General features: G+C 43.4%; 2 non-coding genes and 1 pseudogene across 2 annotated transcripts; 2 read left to right on the forward strand and 1 right to left on the reverse strand.

The window, feature by feature from the left end:
• Positions 1 to 2,533: 2,533 nt before the first annotated feature.
• LOC123853929 (putative homeobox protein NANOG2) lies at positions 2,534 to 15,360 on the reverse strand (annotated as a pseudogene).
• On the forward strand, positions 8,632 to 8,737 carry TRNAL-CAA (transfer RNA leucine (anticodon CAA)). The gene is made up of 2 exons: positions 8,632 to 8,669; positions 8,692 to 8,737. It is a non-coding gene; the product is annotated as a tRNA-Leu (tRNA).
• On the forward strand, positions 8,991 to 9,062 carry TRNAE-CUC (transfer RNA glutamic acid (anticodon CUC)). Its single transcript has one exon. It is a non-coding gene; the product is annotated as a tRNA-Glu (tRNA).

A 15,360-nucleotide genomic window follows, 5' to 3' on the forward strand; every position in this document is an offset into this window, starting at 1 on the left:
CCCCGGGTGGAGTCCCACATCAGGCTCCCTGCTCAGCGGGGAGTGTGCTTCTCCCTCTGCCCTTCACCCTGCTTGTGCTCTCTCTTGCTCCCTCTAAAAGAAAAGAGTCTGTTCTTCCTCACTCCTTTTCTTTTTTTCTTCTCCCTACCTGTTAGGTTTCTTAAATTCAACATATGAGGGAAATGATGTGATGAGATTTGTCTTTCTCTGACTGATTTATTTCACTTAGCATAATATACTCTAGCTCCATCCTGTTGTTGCAAATGGCAAGATTTCATTCTTTTTGATGGCGGAGTAATATCTATATATAGATACATATATCACATTTTCTTTATTCATTTTATCCCTTCATTAGTAGTTGAACACATGAACATTTGGTCTCTTTCCATAATTTGACTACAGTGGACATTGCTGCTATAAACATCGGGGCGCATGAACCCCTTCAAATCAGTATTTTTGTATCCTTTGAGTAAACACCCAGTAGTGCAATTGCTGGATCGTAGGGTATTACTATTTTTACTATTTGAGGAACTTCCATACTGTTTTCCAGAGTGGCTGCACCAGCTTGCATTCCCACCAACAGTGAAAGAAGTTCCCCTTTCTCCACATCCTCACCAACATCTCTTGTTTCTTGTGTTGTTAATTTTTGCCATTACAGCAGTGTGAGGTGGTATCTCATCATGATTTTGATTTGTATTTCCCTGGTGATGAATGATGTTGAACATCTTTCCATGTGTCTGTTAGCCATCTGGATGTCTTCTTTAGAAAAATGTCTATTCATGTCTTCTGCCTATTACTTAACTGGATTATTTGTTTTTTGGGTGTTGAGTTTAATAAGTTCTTTATATATTTTGGACAGTAACCCTTTATCTGATATATCATTTGCAATTATCTTCTCCCATTCCACAGGCTGCCTTTTAGTTTTGTTGATTGTTTCCTTCACTGTGCGGAAGCTTTTTATCTTGATAAAGCCCCAATAGTTTATTTTTACTGTTGTTTCCCTTGCCTCTGGAAACGTGTCTACTAAGAAGTTGCTACTGCTTAGGTCAAAGAGGTGTTCCCAGTGTTCTCCAGGATTCTGAGGGTTTCCTGTCTCACATTTAGGTCTTCCATCCATTTTGAGCTTATTTTTGTGTATGGTGTAAGAAAGTGATCCAGTTTCATTCTTCTGCATGTGGCTGTCCAATTTTCCCAGCACCACGTTTGGGTGTCTTCTTTGGAGAAGTGTCTGTTCATGTATTCTGCCCATTTCTTGACTGGATCACTTTGCTTCTTTGCTTTTTGGGTGTTGAGTTTGATAATTTCTTTATACATCTTGGATACCAGCCCTTTATCTGTAGTGTCATTTGCAAATATCTTCTCCCATTCCGTGGGTTGCCTCTTAGTTTTGATGACTGTTTCCTTTGCTGTGCAGAAGCTTTTTATCTTGGTGACATCCTAAATGTTCATTTTTGCTCTTTTAGGATGGAATGTTCTACATAGGTCTGTTAAATCCTTCCGCAGAGTCCCTGTGTTTATGGTGGGGGATGGGGGAGGAAAACGACACCTGCCAGCTCCCTTGTTTTCAGAGAAGTCCCCCAACATGCTCCAAAATCATTACAAATAGGTCTGTCTCCCATTTGCCCCCTGGCACCGTGTGAACTGCCATTCTTACGTTGCCTTCCATGTGGACTGCTATCTCTTTAAGGGGTGCAACCCAGCTATCACTCACACTCCTGGCCGACCCTGTCAGCAGATTTTTAAAGCTCCAGCCTCCAAGTCCCAACTGTTTTTACAAACTCATGGATTTCAGCCCCTCTGCTTTTTAAAGCCAAGTTTTATGGGGTTTAGTATTACCCGTGTGAGCTCCCTGACGGGAAGGCCCATTTTTCTGTCCTCTCCATGTGTGCCCTCCTGGGGACAGTCTCCCTCCACCTTTCCGACCTTCCTAACCTATGAGATGCAGCTTCTTCTCCATATTTAGTCGTGGAGTTTGTCTGGTCAGTCTTTGGATCACTTCCTGGTTTATTGACTTGGATGTGGAAGATCTCTAGTTGTAAACGTGGGATGGGGTGAGCTCAGGGTCCTCCTACTCTGCCATAGTCCCAAGCTCCTGATTTGTAACTCTGTGTTAAAACATATATAGCCCTGCCTGGAGCACTCTCTTCTTTGTGAAGATTATGTATCCTGATACAATTCCAGTCCTTGGGCTCAAATAAAAGTCTCTTCCCTTTTTTTTTTTTTTTTTTTTGTTAAAGGTTTTATTTATTTGTCAGAGAGAGAGACGAGGAGAGAGAGAGCACAAGCAGGGAGAGCAACAGGCAGAGGGAGAAGCAGGCTCCCTGCTGAGCAAGGAACCCGATGCAGGACTCAAACCCAGGACCCTGAGATCATGACCTAAGCGGAAGGCAGACACATAACCAACTGAGCCACCTAGGCATCCCTCTTCCTTTTTTCTTTCTTTCTTTCTTTTTTTAAAGAAATTCTACAAGGTTTGTTGACAACAATGAATCCTGTTGGCTCCACCTTCAAAATGTATCCAGAATTCAACTCGCTCTCACTACTTGGCTTGCTGCCACCCAGTTTAGTCAAGGGGCCTTGTTGTGGCCTCTCAACTGTTCTCTCTGCTTCGCTCTTGCACTCTAATGTCAACTCTCCATAGGACAGCCAGGGCATCCTCGGATAGCAGGCCGTATCTTACCACACCTCAGCCCAACACCGTCCTCTTCACTGGGGTCATTCTGCACACTGGCATTAGTCCCTCTCACTCAGTTCCAGCCATACTGTTTTTTGACTTTCCTTTGGCCTTTGTATTTGCTCTTCCCTCTCCCTGAAGCCCTCTGGCCCCAGATATTTTACCTGGTTGCTCCCTCTCTGCAAATTTCTGCTCAAAAGGCACATCCTGAGAGGCCTTCCTCATCACCTGCATCTCTTTCTACCTTTCTTTCTCTGCTTTATTTTTTGTCACAGTACTTATCACTCCCAACATATAATAATTTTGTTTATTCTAGGTCTTTCTCTACTGCAATGTAAGCTTCTTAAGAACGGATACTTTGTTTTTTTCTCTGCTGCATCCAGCAGCTCAGGTAGAGGAGGGCTTTCTCTGGGCATGGCAGTGGGAGTGAAGACAGATTAAGCATGTTGAGGAAAGGCAGCTAGCTCACTGGGGCACATGGGAGAGTATGAAGTGGGGTCAAGCTGGCCAAAAGGTCATGAAGGCCAAGTAGGCTAACAGAGAAGTTGGATATTATCATAAGCATTATAGAAAACCCCATTCCTTGTCTCCAGATGCTCATGTCCTCCCTTCAGTCAGGGGCTCAATATGATAAGAAACAATTATCCAAAAGTTGTAAATAGACAATATAGATAACTAGTGACAAACACTCTCCCTGACTCAACTATACTTAGGCTCCTCTTGTCACTGGCCTGACCCCCGAACTCAGCACATTTCTAGTAGAAGCTTCTGCTTAACTGTCAATCTTTCTTGTAGAAACTAAACTCCTTGAAGCTTTTGTCTAGCTATCAGTCTTACCTTTTAGAAACAAGCTAACAAACTACTGGACCAGAAAAAGAAACATTTGAGGGAGAGCCTGCCCAGATGAATCAGAAAGTGCCAGGAGTGACCAACAGTGACTTCCGCCTCATTATAATGTTAAAATCCCCTTCTGAATATTCACCCATGCCCTAAAGGAGCCTGTGTTTCTTCCTTTGGGGAGACACAGCTTTGGAAATTATTCCCTGTGATCTCCTTATTTGTACAAATAAAGATGGTTTATTTGTACAGCAACTCCACCTGGTAAAATCTCTGTCTGTAACTCACGAGGAGCAGGCCCATTTTGATTCAATAACACTTTGAGCCCTTTTTTCAACTAGGCCTCGACCTTGGGCTTCCATGTCCATCCTTGCAGAGTCTAACTTTTTTTTAAAGGTAAAGTGGTGTTTACCCCAAAGATACAGATGTAGGGATCCGAAGGGCTACGTGCACCCCGATGTTCATAGCAGCAATGTCCACAATAGCCAAACTGTGGAAGGAGCCGAGATGCCCTTCAACAGATGAATGGATAAAGAAGATGCAGTCCATATATACAATGGAATATTACTCAGCCATCAGAAAGGATGAATACTTACCTTTTGCATCAATATGGATGGAACTGAAGGGGATTATGCTAAGTGAAATAAGTCAGAGAAAGACAATTATCATATGGTTTCACTCCTATGTGGAACATAAGGAATAGCGTGGAGGACCACAGGGGAAGGAAGGGAAGACTGAAGGGGAAGAAATCAGAGAGGGAAACAAACCATAAGAGACTCTTACCTATAGGAAACAAACAGAGGGTTGAGGAAAGGGAGGTGGGTGGAGGGATGGGGTAACTGGATGATGGGCATTAAGGAGGGCATGTGATGTGATGAGCACTGGGTGTTATACGCAACTAATGAATCATTGAACCCTACACCAAAAACTAATGATGTACTATACGTTGGCTAATTGAATTTAAATTAAAAAAAAAAAAGAAACAAAGGTAAAGTGGGTATTTTATTTATTTGTACTTAAACCTACAAACCTACCAGTCAAACTGGTACTATTATCATGGTGCATTAAAATACAAAACCTCAGGGCACCTGGGTGGCTCAGTCAGTTAAGCATCTGCCTTCGGCTCAGGTCATGATCCCAGGATCCAGGGATGGGGTCCGGGGATCGGACCCTGGATCAGGCTACCTGCTCCCTGCTTGGCAGGGAGACTGCCTCTCCCTCTGCCCCTACCCCCTGCTCATGCTCTCTCTCACACTCTCTCTCTCTCTTTCAAACAAATAAATAAAATCTTAAAAAAAAAATACAAAACCTCTTTCTACAAATACTAGAATAATGAACAAATTAGGAACTGTAGTAAAACAGCACAAGGGGCAGAGGAAATCAAAGAAGCACATTATAGCTTAACTCTTCATAACAACTGAGGTTGTCAACAAGTAAAGCCTCTCAGTCTTAGAAAATACGGGTAATCCTTCATCACACATCTCTGTGTTTTTACTTCCTATTTTATTTTTTTTAATTTAAGTTAGTTAACATATAGTGTAGTATTGGTTTCAGGAGTGGAATTTAGTGATCCATCACTTCCTATTCTTGAGGTTAGATTCTAGAACCTAAAAATATTCAAGCTAGTATTACATCTAGTTATCTCTAGCAAGGAACATCTTTTATCATGTTGTCCATAGCAGTCAATGCTACCGAAACCTTTTTGATTAGACTCCAATCAAATCCCCTCAACTGATATGATAAGCATAAAGAGAAACAGTAACAAGGCAGAGATACAGGACCCTAAAAGACAAATCCTAGGAGAAGTAATACAGCCACTGCCCAAATTGAGATTGAATAATATGCTCATTGCCACACATCTTCAGGCTGTATGTTCACAGAGTACTTTGGGGAAAAAAACCCATCATTTGCTGGGTACTAAAATACTGGGCAGTTTGCCTTTTTACACTATGGCTTTCCCCGGCAGTTTCGAAGATCAAATTGTTGACAGAATTTTGCTGGAACTGGATCTGGGGCTGCAGGGATTCCTCTCCACAGCTGTGGAGCTGACTGTTCAGGTCTGGTTGCTCCAAGACTGGCTTTTCCAGGTCTAGTTGCTCCACTTTGGGTTATTCCAGGTCTGGCTGCTCCATATTGGAAGGTTTCCAGAAGTGTTCATCAGGAATCCCTGGTGATAAGAATAGAAGCCTGGATATTCTGTAGTTGCTGAGCTATTCTGAGTGACACTGTTGCAATTCTTTGGCCAGTTGTTTTCCTGCTACCTCTTATATTTCATTCTCTGGTTCTGGAAACAGGTCTTAACCTGCTTATAGCTAAGGTTCAGAAAGTTAGAAAGTTCTCACATCTGCTGGAAACTGAGGTATTTCTGTCTCTGAAATCTGTCATTGAGTACATATAGCTGGGTCCAAGAGAATATGGTTCTGGTTTTCTGTTTCTTGCCCTGGACTGTATCTTCCTTCTTCACTGTGCTCTCCTCTACAGAAGTGGGTAGCAGTTTTACTCTGGGACTGGTGAAAGAATCAGAGCTGTCCTGGTTGTACAGACTGGGTGGGGAACAGTTTCCTGGGGCCACAGAACCTTAGTTGCCTACAGCCTTGGAGTCTAATTTTAATAATCCTAATAATAATAATAATAATAATAATAATAATAATAAACTGATAGTCTAATTTTAATAATCCTAATGTTAATAATCCTGACAGGTCAGTATCCAGAATCCCTCCCCCCTTGATATCTAATCACTCTCCATATCTAATCAAATTCCTCATCCCCCACCATGCCCAGGTAATATCTCATGACTGGCCTGCCTTTAGCAGAAATCCTATTAGCAAGAATCTCTCTACTCTTGTCTCTTCTCATTTTCCATCCACTGATCCTTATCCTGCTCCTTGACTATAAATCCTTGCTTGTCCTTGCTATATTTAGAACTGAGCCCAGTTCTATATGAGGTTTCATATCCCCTACTGCAATAGTTCCTGAATAAAATCTGTTTTTACCACTTAACTACTGTCCAGCTCTTGTCCTCTTGCATGCTAGGTGTCCTAACAGTGGAGTGCTTAGCCTTGTCTAGCAGACCTTTTGGGGATTTCATGGGCACCTTTGATTGACTTGGCTATTTTATAATTTTGCAGGTACAGAGGTTAACTTGTAGAAAAGTGATAGCAATGCAAAAGGTTTCTGTTTGAGAGCAAGGCCAGAGATTCCTGTTTATAGCAATACAAATAAAATTTGTCAAGAGATGCCCCTGATTTCTTTCTGGTAAAAAAAATATTTATACCCCAAAGTAGAAATCATAACTTTAAGCACCATAGTTTATTACCTATCCTTAGGATAATAACCTCCCTTCCATCTGTTAGCAATCTTTTTTCAACATTGCGCTGATTATTTAAAAAAAAAAATCTCTTCAAAATCTCCTTTGAATTGGTTATATCATATAGTGCCCCTCATTAATGAACTGAATAAAATCTTGACACGTATCCATCAAATACTTGCATGAGTCATGTGTTTTACTTTTTAAAAATTATTTTAGCAAATGTCACCTCAGCAGGCCTTACTTGACCACCCCAGTCTAAAAATACAACTTGCTATCTCACTGCCCTGCTTTTGTTCCTACAGCCCGTATATTGTTTGTGCAGATTGTTTCCCTCACTAGCAGTCAGTTTTCCCGGGGGGTGGGGAGGGGGCGGGGCGGGGAGAGGGAGCGTCTGTTTGTTCATTGCTGTGTTTTCAGTGGAGCCTCAGTACTCAGTGAATGAATGAATGAGTGAGAGTCTGGAGCAGAGGAGTTGGGCCTTCCCACTGGTTGCTGAAGCAGACTAGCGGTCTCTGCACTCTTATGTTAACTGTTCCCCTAAATTCTTTTTCTACTAGGCCTGACTTTTGGACTTCCATGTTTGTCTCTGCATCGTTCAGTTTTAGCAAGATTCCTGCCCAATAAGGTCAGCCAGGATCTCCCATCCTTGATCTCCGATCAACCTGGGTATCTAACGGGGTTCCTCACCCTCCACCATCCCCAAGAATCCTGTCAGGCCGTTTGAGATAGGATTCCCCCCCTTACCCTTGATGATGTTTTCTCTTACTAATTTTCCATTCACTGACCCCCCAATCTGGACCCTCAGCTATAAAACTTCACTTTTCTTTGTTGTATTCCGAATTGAGTCCAATCTCTCTCCCCCCACTGCAAGACCCCACCGCAGTGGTCCCTACACCTATCCCCATAGCCGCCCTTAAATAAAGTCTTCCTTACGGTACTTTAACAAGCGTCATGAGTGAATAATTTTTTCCTTAATAGTTAGGATAGCCGTTTTCTTTAACCGTTTCCCCATTATCTCCAATCACGGCTGAGCTACTTGGCAGAGGAGGAGGGGCGGATCTTGAAGGATGGACGGGCGGGTGTGCCGGGGGCAGCGAGGCAGAAATACCTAATAATAATGAAAACAACCACAGCAGCAACTGCCTGCCACTTACTCTGTGGCCAGCGTATTTCCACGCGCTCTCCGTGTATTAAGTGGCCAGAGTTTCACCAACGAGGCCCGGGGATGGGCGGCGGCGCCCGGCGTCCGGCTGCCAGGCTTTCCCGCCTCGGCCACTCTAGTTTCGGCCTTCGCTGAGTCCGACGCCTGCGCAGTGGCCACCAATCCTTCTAGTTTTCCGAGGGGTTTGCGCCTGCCTCTCGTTTGACTAGTTCAGTTTCCTGCCGGGAAGACAACGTTGGACGGTTCCGGGTGCACAACAGACCCCGCATTCTTCAGAATGGGAGGCGGGCGGCGGAGGAAGCGCGGCGCGGGGCGGGGCGGGGCGGGGCGGCGGGGGGCGGGGCCCGCGGCGGGGGGGCGCGGCCCGCGCGGCGGGGGGCGCGGCGGGGCGGCGGGGGGCGCGGCGGGGCGGCGGGGGGCGGGGCCCGCGCGGCGGGGGGGCGGGGGGGCGGCGGGGGGCGGGGCCCGCGCGGCGGGGGGCGCGGCGGGGCGGGGGGGCGGCAGGGGCGGGGCCCGCGCGGCGGGGGGCGCGGCGGGACGGTGGGGCGGCAGGGGGCGGGGCCCGCGCGGCGCGGGGGGCGGCGCGGCGAGGCGGCGCGGCGAGCCCCACAGGAAGCGGGTTCTGTACAGCCGCCTGCCCCGCCGGGTGTCAGGATGGCCGAGTGGTCTAAGGCGCCAGACTCAAGGTGCTCACCTTCCCTGCGGGTGTTCTGGTCTCTGAATAGAGGCGTGGGTTCGAATCCCACTTCTGACACACACCCTTTTTTTCCCTTCCCCTAAAGGATCCCAAAGCCATCCAGTGGCTGCTGGCGGTTCCTTTTTTTTCCGAGAAGGCAGCCATTCTCAGACTTTAACGTCGCCGCGGTCCTCCATTACCTCTCTTTCCGGATCTGCAGTGGCGGAGGCGGTTTAGGCCGCTAAAATGTAGCCAATCGCGTTCGCGCTCCCAATTTGTGTCATACACCACATATTTTGTCTAGCTTACTAGAAGAACCGACACCAAGTCGTCCCTGGTGGTCTAGTGGTTAGGATTCGGCGCTCTCACCGCCGCGGCCCGGGTTCGATTCCCGGTCAGGGAATGAGCTTTTTCCTTCCGCTACAAAACCTCAAACTGTATCTGGTAAGTTTCTGTTTTTGCAGAAAGTAACTAAGTGAACGGTACTATACGATTAATAGCGCTGGCTGTGTGTCTGGCATTGTCGTATACCCAGGATGCAGGCAGGTGTTCTCTCTACCTAGATACGACCTTGGTTAATATTTTGCTGCATTTCTCTCTTCCTTTCTTGCATCCCCAGCTTGCCACCCATGTGAAAGTTGCAGACATCATTACACTGTTCAACATTAACATATCATCATATGCCAGTTCACAGTCAAATTTCTCCCAATTGTTCCCAAAGTATCTTTTACAGCTTCTTTTTAAAGTTCTTTATTCTAGGAATTTTCACTTTCTATTGTCATGCCTGTGGAAAATAATATATTGTAATAATAAAAACAGTTAAATCACATTTAAATTCTGTCTTCTTAACATTTGTATAATGTTCTGAGCCTCTATGCCTAATTTATTGTTTTTCAAAGTATTAATTTCTCTTTGGACACGTTTTCTAGACCTCCAGGCCAGGGCTGCCCTAGGGTACACTCTATTTCCTTATTATTCAGAACCTTGTTTCCCAGACAGCTCCAAATCTTGCACAAAGAATTTTACTTCTGCTCTACTGTGTTCTAGCAATTGCTTTTGTTGTTTTTTGTTTGTTGTAATTTAGCCCACTATGGAGCAAGGCACAATGAATGATGGATGGCTAGGTAAGTGGTCAGCTTGAGATGTGTTAAGTCCTGACTGTGCCTTTCCAACTGAAAGCAAGTTGCTTATCCTCTCTAAAACTTAGTTTTCTAACTAGTAAAACTGGTTAAAGGATGAAGAAGAAAGAGAATGAAATTCTATCTAACCTCTAAGTTTAATTTTGAAAACTTCCCTCATCTTCAAAAGGAATTGGAAGGGATCCAAACATATATAAGAACAAAGGAAAAAGAAAGTTGAAAGGACAAACATCTAAATGTAACCTTTATGATTTTTTAGGATTTTCTGTAAGTGGTAGGATTATGAAAATTCTTAATTTTCTTTGTTGTAATGTTATGCATATGCTAATTTTTCTACCATGGGTATGTAAAATTTATTAGTAGATGAATACACTTTATTTGAAAAACTGCTTACATTTTACACAAAAATCAGCTCAAAATCAATCACAGATTTAAATATTACATATAAAACTATAAAATTTTTAGGAGAAAATATAAAAGAAAATCCTCAGGACTTAGGGCTTAGTGAAGAGTTCTTAGATAACAACAAAAGTATAATCCATAAAACATTATTAAATCAGACCTTGTAAAAATTAAATTTATTCTGCAGAAGACCTTAAAAGGATGATAAGACAAGGAATAGATAGAAAAAAATATTTGTAAACCACATATCAGACAAAGGACTCATACATAGGATACACAGAGAACTCTCAAAACAATGGTAAAAAAGTAAAACAATCCAATTGAAAAAAATAAGCCAAAGGCATGAAAAGACATTAATGTTTATTTTATTGAAGTACAAATTAAAATCATGAGATACCCCCACTCTCTTTGCAGAATGGCTAAAATAAAAAGTAGTGATAACACCAAATGCTAGTGAGGATAAAGAGAAATTTATTTATTCATTTATTCATTGCTGGTCAGAATGTAAAATGGGGGACGCCTGGGTGGCTCAGTCCGTAAGCGTCTGCCTTCGGCTCAGGTCATGATCCCAGGGTCCTGGGATCGAACCCCACATCGGGCTCCCTGCTCCGCAGGGAGCCTGCTTCTCCCTCTCCCACTCCCCCTGCTTGTGTTCCCTCTCTCGCTGTGTCTCTCCTGTCAAATAAATAAATAAAATCTTTAAAAAAAAAAAGAAGAAGAAGAAAAAGTCCCTGCCTTCAAGAACTTCCTATTTGCGGGGCGCCTCCCGCCTGGGTGGCTCAGTTGGTTAAGCCGCCGCCTTCGGCCCAGGTCATGATCCCAGGGTCCTTGCTCAGCGGGGAGCCTGCTTCTCCCTCTCCCTCTGCCTGCTGCTCCCCCTGCTTGTGCTCTCTCTCTCACTCTCTCTCTCTCTGTGTCAAAATCTTAAAAATAAAATCTTTAAAAAAAAAAAAGAACTGCCTATTTGCATAAGTAAATAGCTGTACTTAATAACAACCCAACCACTCGATCAGTCCTCATTCAAACCTCTTCATTTAGTTACTCTGAAATATGCCTGAATACCTGCAGAGCACAGGGACTCTCCTCCAGAAGGAGGTTGTACTGTAATTGCTCCATCTCCGGCCAGGCTTCTAGTACCTTCCTGGAATTCGCAGAACACAAGGAATTCAGCCTGCAAGGTCCTCCTTCCCCATCTCAGAGCTCCATCCTCAGGCCCAGGTCACCAGAGTACCTCTGGTTCTTGATCAGCAGCTTGGTTTGGCTAAATGTGGGTGGCGAGGAGAGGGTGTGGTGGGTGATTACATAGATCTCTGGGGTGAGCAAGGGTAGCATTGCGTGCTTGGTGTGGATGTAATCGACATTACTGGAGGTAATTAGCATCTATTTTGTGTTGAATAGAGAGATGGCAGGTACACGCAGCCATCTGTCTGTGTGAGGGTGTGTATGTGCATTTGTGGAACCGCTGTGGAGGTGATTATATGGAGCTTACACCTCATAGCCCATGCCTTCCTTTAATCTCTCAGTCTGTATATGGGTGATGCAACATACACATGTGTACACATGTGTGGGAAGTGTCCACTGAATTCTGCTGTATGTGCCCAGAGCTCCAGAAATCATCCCCTGGTCCACAGAGAACTGGAGGCAAAGGAGGAGAGTCTCTCACCCACTGCCCCTCTCTCTCATCATGTAGCATGCAGGTATATTATACTTAAAATTGATATACAAAGGTGAAAACTACATAATTTGTTTATTGTCTCTTGGACAAAATTATTTGTTTATTCATTTATTTATTTTAAAAGATATTATTTATTTATTTGACAGAGAGAGAGAGTGCACAAGTAGGGGGAACAGCAGAAAGAGAGCCCGATGCAGGGCTTGATCCCAAGACCTCCCAAGACTGTGGGATCAGGACCTGAGCTGAAGGCAGATGCTTAACGGCTGAGGCACCCAGGCGTGAATTTAGACTGACACTTGTAAAACATTTCAACAATACCATTCAGTTCTGAAATCAATTTGAAGGGTCATGATGTTCCATTTATTTTATTTTATTAATTTAATTAAATTATTTAATTTGTCTCATCCAGAAACACTCTCACAGACACAACTCATAATGTTTTGTGTTTTTTTTAGATTGAGATATAATTGGTATAGAACATTGTATTAGTTTCAGGTGTACAAAATAATGATTTGATATATGTATACATTGCAAAATGATCACCACAATAAATCTAATTCATATCCATCACCTCACAGAGTTACAATTTTTTTCTTGTGATGAGAACTTTTAAGATCTACTCTTTAGTAACTTTCAAATATACTATTGTATATTGTATTGCATTATTAACAAGTTACCATGTTATATATTAAATCCCCATGACTTATTTATTTATTTATTATTTAAATTCTAGTTAGTTAACATATGGTGCAATATTGGTTTCTGGAGTAGAATTTAGTGATTCATCACTTACATACAATACTCTGTGCTCATAACAAGTGCCCTCCTTAATACCCATCACCCATTTAGCCCTTCCCCCCCACCTCCCTGATCAACCCTCAGTTTGTTCTCTGTAGTTATGAGTCTCTTATGATTTGTTTCCCTGTCTCCTTTTCCCCCCTCTCATATGTTCATCTGTATTATTTCTTAAATTCCACATATGAATGACATCATATGGTATTTGTCTTTCTCTGCCTGACTTCTTTCGCTTAGCATAATACCCTCTACCTCCACCCATGTCATTGCAAAAGGCAAAAGACTTATTTATTTTATAATTGGAAGTTTGTACCTCTTAACCCCCTTCACCCATCTCACCCACCCCCACCTCCCATTTCCATTTAAATCCAACTGCCTCCAAAAGGCCCCATCTCCAAACACCATCACTTTGGGAATTGGGGCTTCAATATATGAATTCGGGAGAGAATGGACAACATTTAGTCCATAATAACTTTCTCCCCTCCAGTTCTGCTTGGGGGTAAGCTCATTGCCCTTATGTGTGCTGAGAGCCTGGGGTTGGGGGCAGAACCTGCAGCAGCAGGCTTAGCTGCTGGGGGCGGGGCGGGGGGGGTGGTGCTGGGTGGTAGAGGAAGGGAGAAGAGAAGGCAGAGTCCCAGCTCACAGCTGTGCAGGAAACAAGCGGACTGAGTCACTCTCTGGCTCTGTTTGTCCAGGGCCATGGTGTCCCCAGGGTACAACAGTCACAGTGGTTGAGCCCTTCTTCTGAGCCATGTTCTGTACCTTACACATGGTAATTCATTTAACAGTGCAGCCCTATTGCCTCATTTTACGGTGTATGAAAGCAAGACTCAAAGATGCTAAGTAACTTGAAAGATCGCACCACACATCTAGAAATGGTGGAAACAGCAGAGCCTGGCTCCTGGTCACTCTGTGTCTTTGACTCCCTGCAGGAGTGGGAGTGTGTGAAGGAGGAGATGGCCCACGGCCCAGAGACAGCCAGAGTGCTCAGGGCGCACCACAATTCCACCAGTCAAGCATATGTAGGGTTCCTAAATGCCCTGTACATTTTCTTTCCCCTGCTAGAAATCCCTTTAATGGGCATCCGACTAATCTTTCCACAACTGGGCAGACAAGCACAATAATGCTTGCATTGAGGTTTCCAGAAACTCTTCAGGGTGAGTGGTTGCCAGTCAAGGAGTTTCTGGGATTACCTTGGTTCTGCAGGAAGAAGGAGGTGAAAGACAGAGGACCTGGAGAGGTGGAGAGCTGGGGTACTAACAAGTTTACTCATGAGGCTACATCAGCAGAAGCTCCCAAACCCTGACAATTCTAGCAGCTGTGTGTTCCTTGGCTCGACCCTTCTGTAGCTTCACTGATTTCTTGTTTGGTCAGTGCTGCTTATCTCCAGGCCTCAGACAATAGAGGGCCGTTTTGTTACCCTGTGCCTTCCTGGGTGGCACTCAGGGCTTGTGAGCATCCTCCCTACCTTCCTGCCCCCTTCTTCCTCACTCCCTATATGTTAAATAACTAAAATTTAAATAAAACTTTTAATTCTATTTATTTTTTAATTTTTAAATTAAAAAAGTATAAAAAATAAATAAAACTTTGAAAAGAGAGATATCAGCTCACACCTGTCAGAATAGCTAAAACCAACAACACAAGAAACAACAGGTGTTGGATAAGATATGGAGCAACAGGAACCCTCTTGCACTGTTTGTGGAAAGCAAACTGGTGCAGCCACTGTGTAAAACAGTATGGAGGTTCTTCGGTTAGTTAAAAATAGAATTACCTTATGATCCAGCAATTGCACTACTGGGTCTTTACCAAAAGAATACAAAAACACTAATTCAAAGATGCACCCCTATGTTTATAGCAGGATTATTTACAATAGCCAAGAAGCAACACATGTCCATTGGTGGATGGATGGATAAAGAGGATGTAGTATATACAATGGAATATATTCAGCCAAAAAAAAAAAAAAGAAGAGTGAAATCTTGCCATTTGCAATGACATGGATGGAGCTAGAGAGTATAATGGTAAGTAAAATAAGTCAGTCAGAGAAAGACAAATATCATCTGACTTCACTCTTATGTGGAATTTAGGAAACAAAACAAACAAGCAAAGGGGAAAAAGAGATAAAGAAGTAATCAAGAAACAGACTCTTAGTTACGGAGAACAAACTGATGGTTACCAGAGCGGAGGTGGGTGGGGAGGTGGGTTAAATGGCTGATGGGGATTAAGGAGGGAACTTTTTGTGATGAGCACAGCGTGATGTATGGAATTGTTGAATTACTATATTATACACCTGAAATTAATGTAACATTGTATGTTAACTAAGTGGAATAAGAGTAAAAACTAACGAAAGAAAGAATTCATGAAGTGTTTAATGTTTCAGTTTTGTCTACTGAAAAGGCTTAAAAATAATAACCAACCTAATAGTATTGAGTATCCCTAGTCCCCAGAACAGCTTAGGTTTTTAAATGCCATTTCCTTGTTAAAAAAAAAAAAAAAAAGCAAGGACACTTGGATAAATGGCTAACTCCAGGTTGACACAAAAAATGTACAAGATGAGCCTGGAACTTACCATACCAGATAGCCAGGAATATAGCATAACTATTAGGTTCATGACTAAAGGACTCAAGGGTCAACTTGAAAGGATATCCACTGGCCAAGGATGGGACAATTTGAATTTCAGTGAGGATAATCAT

Source organism: Mirounga angustirostris, unplaced genomic scaffold (genome assembly GCF_029215605.1).
Source record: "Mirounga angustirostris isolate CCGP_5_RB_7025 unplaced genomic scaffold, mMirAng1.0.hap1 SCAF_7, whole genome shotgun sequence".
In the NCBI taxonomy this organism is placed as follows: Eukaryota; Metazoa; Chordata; class Mammalia; order Carnivora; family Phocidae; genus Mirounga; species Mirounga angustirostris.